The sequence below is a fragment of the Echinops telfairi genome, unplaced genomic scaffold (assembly GCF_000313985.2).
Source record: "Echinops telfairi isolate 266 unplaced genomic scaffold, ASM31398v2 ScPeMD7_3533;HRSCAF=4204_0, whole genome shotgun sequence".
In the NCBI taxonomy this organism is placed as follows: domain Eukaryota; kingdom Metazoa; phylum Chordata; class Mammalia; order Afrosoricida; family Tenrecidae; genus Echinops; species Echinops telfairi.
The window spans coordinates 81,339,474-81,345,216 of record NW_022107431.1 but is presented as its reverse complement, the minus strand read 5'-3'; the positions used below and the strand labels follow the sequence as shown (position 1 = coordinate 81,345,216).

At 35.0% G+C, this 5,743-nt stretch overlaps 1 non-coding gene across 1 annotated transcript; it reads left to right on the top strand.

Annotated features, from left to right (window-relative positions):
• The first annotated feature begins 3,413 nt into the window (after positions 1–3,413).
• Positions 3,414–3,547, top strand: LOC115871103. Its single transcript, XR_004047087.1, has one exon. It is a non-coding gene; the product is annotated as a small nucleolar RNA SNORA42/SNORA80 family (small nucleolar RNA).
• Positions 3,548–5,743: the final 2,196 nt, after the last annotated feature.

Sequence of the window (5,743 nt, the reverse complement as noted above, 5' to 3'; positions counted from 1 at the left end):
TTTGCCAATGAATCATATAGTGAGTTCTGATGACTTTTGGTGACTCATTTAGTACCAAATGTTGAAATCCAGACCAACATCCTAGCATAACTGGAGCATCATATGTGCAAACACCATGAACCTTTTCCCAAGAGATCGTATGGTCTTTCAGAAATGAACCTACAGTGTTAAATGCATCACATGCAGTGGTTGTTGTTTCAAGAGGTTTGCAAAAAACAAACTTATCTTTAAAGTTGCCATCACGTAAACTAGTAACTGTGAACAGTTTGTAACATCTGTAGATTCATCAAGCTGGATGCTAAATATTGGCAGATTTAATTTCCTGGGTTACCTGAACAAGAATATTAGCATACATGTCATGTATTCTTCTGTGGACAGTGTTGTTAGATAAGGAAATTTCACTCAATTTTGTAACAAATTCATGTCTGATCAGAACTTGAACAATGTCTTTGGCTGCTGGCAACAGTAAATACTCAGCAATGGTGTGAGGTTTCATAGCCCTGGCAATTCTGAATGCCACCAAATATGAAGCTTCAATGGCTGCTACATTTTGTTTGTGGTACTTGCCATCAGTATGGCTTTCTTGAGTCCATCAGGTTTGCTTCTAAAATAGTTGGTATCCTTACCAGAAAAACTTGGATGCTTGCTATCAAAATGGCATTTTAGTTCGGCTTTATAGATTCAACTGATAGAACTTCACAGCAAATAACACATTGTGGTTTCTCAATTCCTGTTGTAATTATTGAGGTAAAAACATACTGTAAAAAATCCTCACTATATTTTCTTTTCTTAATATTCTTCTCTACATGATCCATTGTCATGGGATGGTTTGCTAATTAAAATAATATATAACAATAGCTTTAATAATACAAAAGATAATACATGGCATAGTTCAGTCAATACTGTTCATTAAAATTTCCTATTACTTACCATCCTCTGTTGGTTTTTTTACATACTTGTTACTACTACAATGGGGCAGTATTCACATCAACCACAGCTGAATATAAAAAGACCAATCAGCATCCAGATTAAGTCCCATGGTATGTATGTGTGTGTATATATATATATATATATGCAATAGTTGATGATTTTACAGTATATGATTTTACATTTACCCAGTAATTATAATTCATGAAGTGTCATTTTACCTCCAATGCTGTTCCTTTCAACACAGCAGCTGCTTTCAACACAGTAGCTGCTCTCTACCCACTAGCTGCTCTTTTGTACGGGGTGTATGTGATAAGGTGCAATGATGTCATCACACTGGGTACTCGTATGTGGGCATATCTGCATGTGGGCAGTCCTGCCTGGAGATGGACAGAGGAGTGGTGTCTCAATTTTTAAGACCATCGGAAATGTGTTTTACGATGGTCTTAGGCAGCTCCTGTGAAAGGGTCGTTCGACCTCCAAAGGGGTTGTGATCCACAGGTTAAGAATTGTTGGTCTAGACTTAGAGCCTTGGAAGAAAGGTCTGGCGATCTACTTTGAAAAAAATTAGCCATTGATAGTCTTATGCCATGGTTCTCAACCTTCCTAATGCCGTGAAGCTTTAATACAGTTCCTCATGTTGTGCTGACATCCCAACTATAAAAGTATTTTCTTTGCTACTTCATAACTGTAATTTTGCGACTGTGATGTGTTTCACAGGCAACCTCTGTGAAAGGGTGGTTTGATCCCCAAAGGGGTCATGACCCACAGGTTGAGACCCGCTGGCCTTATGGGTCATAATAGTCTAATCCTGTTGTGCCGCAATCACTGAGATAATAGCTGATTCAAAAGCAGTTAACAATAACAAAACAACAGTAACTATAGCATAGTAGCTAAGAATGTGAGAGAGTATGTTCAAATAGCTTGGAGTTTGACATTTTCTTTATTTGGGAAAAGAACTCAGAATCTTGGTACCTCCGTTTTCTCATCTAAAACAATCAACCAAACCAACCCCCGGCCATGTAGTCAATTTTGACTCAGAGGGAGGCCTACATGGCAGCATAGAAAAGCCCGTTAGGTCCCAGGCTGTGGTCTTTACAGCACAGAGAGCCTCCGCTTCTGTCCCAGAACCCTCGGTGACCTTGTCGTTAGCAGCCCAAACTGTAGCCATCTATGCCATCAGGGTCTCATACTTTCTCATTTGCAAAAGGAAAATACAAAATACACTTGCTTTATATATTAATTAAAGACAAAATTTTAAAACAGTAACTGGTATAGTTTACTAATCATATTGCTATAAGACATTTACATTTCATTCTTGTTTCCAGTGCTATTGCTGTAATATCTTATGCTTTCATGCATTATGATACCCATGTGCCTTTGTAGAAGAAAAAATAATTGACTTTCTAGTCAATAAAATTGTGTTTATTTTTCTACTTTTCTTTAAAGTTAATATTTTACAGTGAAACGCTCTCTCTTTCTCTGAGAATCCCTATCTCTAGACATACATTGGAGGGTTAGTCAAATAGTATTGCTAATATTGGTTTCTAGTTTATACACCCAGAGGTTTATTTTAAACAAAATGTATTTAAACATATCTCTGTGATTGGTTGATAGCTGCAAACTAGTTCTCCCAGTAATGCACATATCTTACTCTTGTTAGGGTACCTTCAAAAACAAAGGTCCAATCAAAGCAGTAGTCTCGGAGAGGATCTTTGAGGCCAATTAAATACGAGGTAAAGAGGTCAGCACAGAAGGTTAGAGTGCCTGCTTTTTGGGTTTCCAAAGGAGTGATCTTGATACATCTTAATGATCTTCATATTCTCAAAGGATACAGGAGAATAATAATGGGGGGTTAGAAGAAATAAATTCTAGGAAAGTTGAAAATTACAATGGTGAGGAAAAGTCCAACCAATTTGCATGAAGTTATTTTGTTTTGTCTTGTTTTCCATCACGGCAATGTACCTGCTCATTTTTTGAGAGTAACAAGGGCTGTTATATGAGACATTCATTGGGAAACCTTATAGCATCCAATCAGAAAGCTGATTGTTTCATAAACTCACAGAGTATTTAAAAGACCAGGACTTTTGTCCATTGAGAATGCTGAAACGGCATTTGAGAAGTGGTATGAATGGCAGAGCACAGCGAACTTCACGGAAGGGTTACAGGACACCTATGTCTCCAGGAAAGCACAGGTTTTGATGGAGGACACAGTGAGAGACAAGGCCTTCATATTCTCAAAGTTTTGTTTAATAGGTTTCAGAGTTTTACACAAATACTTTTAGAATGACCTTTGTGTGAGTGTGTGTGTGTGTGTGTGTGTGTGTGTGTGTGTGTATCAACAGGCACATACTACTAATGGATGAGTGAGCTTCAAATGCTCATAGAAAATCTCATTATCTTCTTATTCTATTTCTCCATGAACTTTTTGGAGACCTTTCATATAAAGCTAACATTTTTAAAAGTACATGAAAACTTTATCTGGTGCATGGGTTTGGATTGATGGCAGGTCCGATCCCACGGGCCTCTCATAATGCCCCATGCCAAAGCAAACTGGAACCCGGAACCATTGCCTGGTTTTACCCCGTGGGCTTCAGGGACTGAAGCAGGTTACACAGTGAAAAAAAGGAAAACTTTATGTGTTGATTATTTAATGTATGTAAAATATAGCATATAATTTGGATTGTATTTTTTAATTTCCCCATATAATTTTCAATATAATCAACAATGAAGATTTAATGCAGTTTTTAAAAGGATTAAATTAAATTTATAATTTGTATTTAAATACTTCAGTGGATTAGGAAACAACTCATTTAGTTTCTCAATATATACTCTTATGAATTCTATGCATGAGCTGACTTTTAGTAATACCAATTTTATCATACTCTTAAAACATGAATTATTCCTCAAATGTGTACAGGTGAAGTGAAGTTTTGAATGTGACAATAGAAGTTAAAAGGAGAGGCCATGCACAGCACAGCAAAAGGTGAATAGAGAAAGTATTAAAATTGTCTATTACTAAAAATATAAATTGCCTATTACTAAAAGTATGAGTGACCAATATTGAAGGTTGTTAAAATCCTCTAATATTAAGTATCCTTAATATTATTCATATTAATATTAATGGTTGTTGACATTAACTCTAATATTATTATTGAGTCTAATATAAATTAAAATAATTCAATATACTTGCTACAATATACTTTACTTGTTTTATTCATTGACAAGGTATCAAACTAATTCAGCACAGTAGTAGATCTTTGCAATCAACTATATTCTATTGCTGATTTCTTTATTGTGTGGAAATTTAGACTAGTGGGAATCATGTCCATCATATTTATATACACTACAAACAGATGGCTTGGTGGTTATCAAACATGTCTGCTTTGTTTTGGCATTCCATCACCATCAAGAGCTATTTATTGACTCATATATCCCTCTACTATAAACATTATGCCTTATTTAGTAAATGTATTGTGACAGAAAAATATAAGAGAGCAGTAGTCAGAGTGATTTATAGCTTGCAAGAGCTTTACTATATAATTCAGTTTAGAAACACATTGGCACATAACATCTATATTAAATAAGCAACAATGTGGGTTTTCTTTTTACTTTATTTTATCATACATTATATAAACAGATTTACATGTATGTGTCTTTAAGATTATCTGGAAATAATAAGTTTTCAATTCATCTAACATAAGATTTATTACCATAAGTATTTTTCAGTTCTTCCACTGATGGGGATTTAAAAGATAAAATACTTTAGACAAAATGTTGACAGCATAAAGATCTTTGCTTTTGCAAGGTAAGTACGAAAGGGAAACAGCGGTTGGTGTGAGATTGGAAAATAATTAACAATCTACAATCTATCAGGGGCCACGAGGGTTGGGGGTGGAAGAGGGAGGGAAACAAAGAGAAGCTGATGCCAAGGGCTCAATGGAAAGTAAATGTCTAGAAAAAAATGAAAGAATATATGTACGAATAGTCAGATACAATTGATGTATGGTTTGTGACAAGATTCTAAGAGCCCCCAATAAAATGATGGAAAAAAAATACACACACACACAAAGAAAGTTAAGTACATTGTTATCTTATACTATTATTCCTATTTAATTATCGTAGACTTTAGTTGTTCTCATGTATGTAAAGATGCACAATGGCAATCGGAGTTTTAGTTCTGACACTCATAGGTCTTCACTTGGTCAGGAAACTTGAGAATACTTGAACGATCCATGAATGCAGACTGTGAAGAAGAGAGGCCAGGGGGCACTGCAGTCAACAGAGCGCCAGATTAAAGGACCAAACCAAAGAAACTAAAGGGGGCTTTTTCATGGATAAGAGGGTTTACAGGAATATGATTTCATAATTTGCTCTGAAAAGGCATTTGTTTCAACATGTTAAGAAGTATTACTACCAGGATATTATTTCTACTGCCTGAAATATGACACTTTTGTCACTTAATTATAACATCTGTTTTTCACTCATCAGGGAAGAAAGTAATTAATAACAGCTGTTGTAAACAGCTATGTCTGGTCTTTGGTTTACTTTGAGTATTTCCCTTTTAATATTCTTATAATATAGTGCTGCAAAATAGCAAACATAGAGCATCTACTTTCTTTCCCTATACATTTACTTTAAAGATAGGTACGATACATATAACTTGCCTTACAAACTATATTTTCAGAGTAGTGTTTCTCACATTAAAACTCATAATCTACTGTTTCCTACTAAAAAAGCTATCAAACTACAAGAGATTTATTGTTAAAACTGCATTAATTAATTATTCAACTTTGTAATATATCAAATATATTAC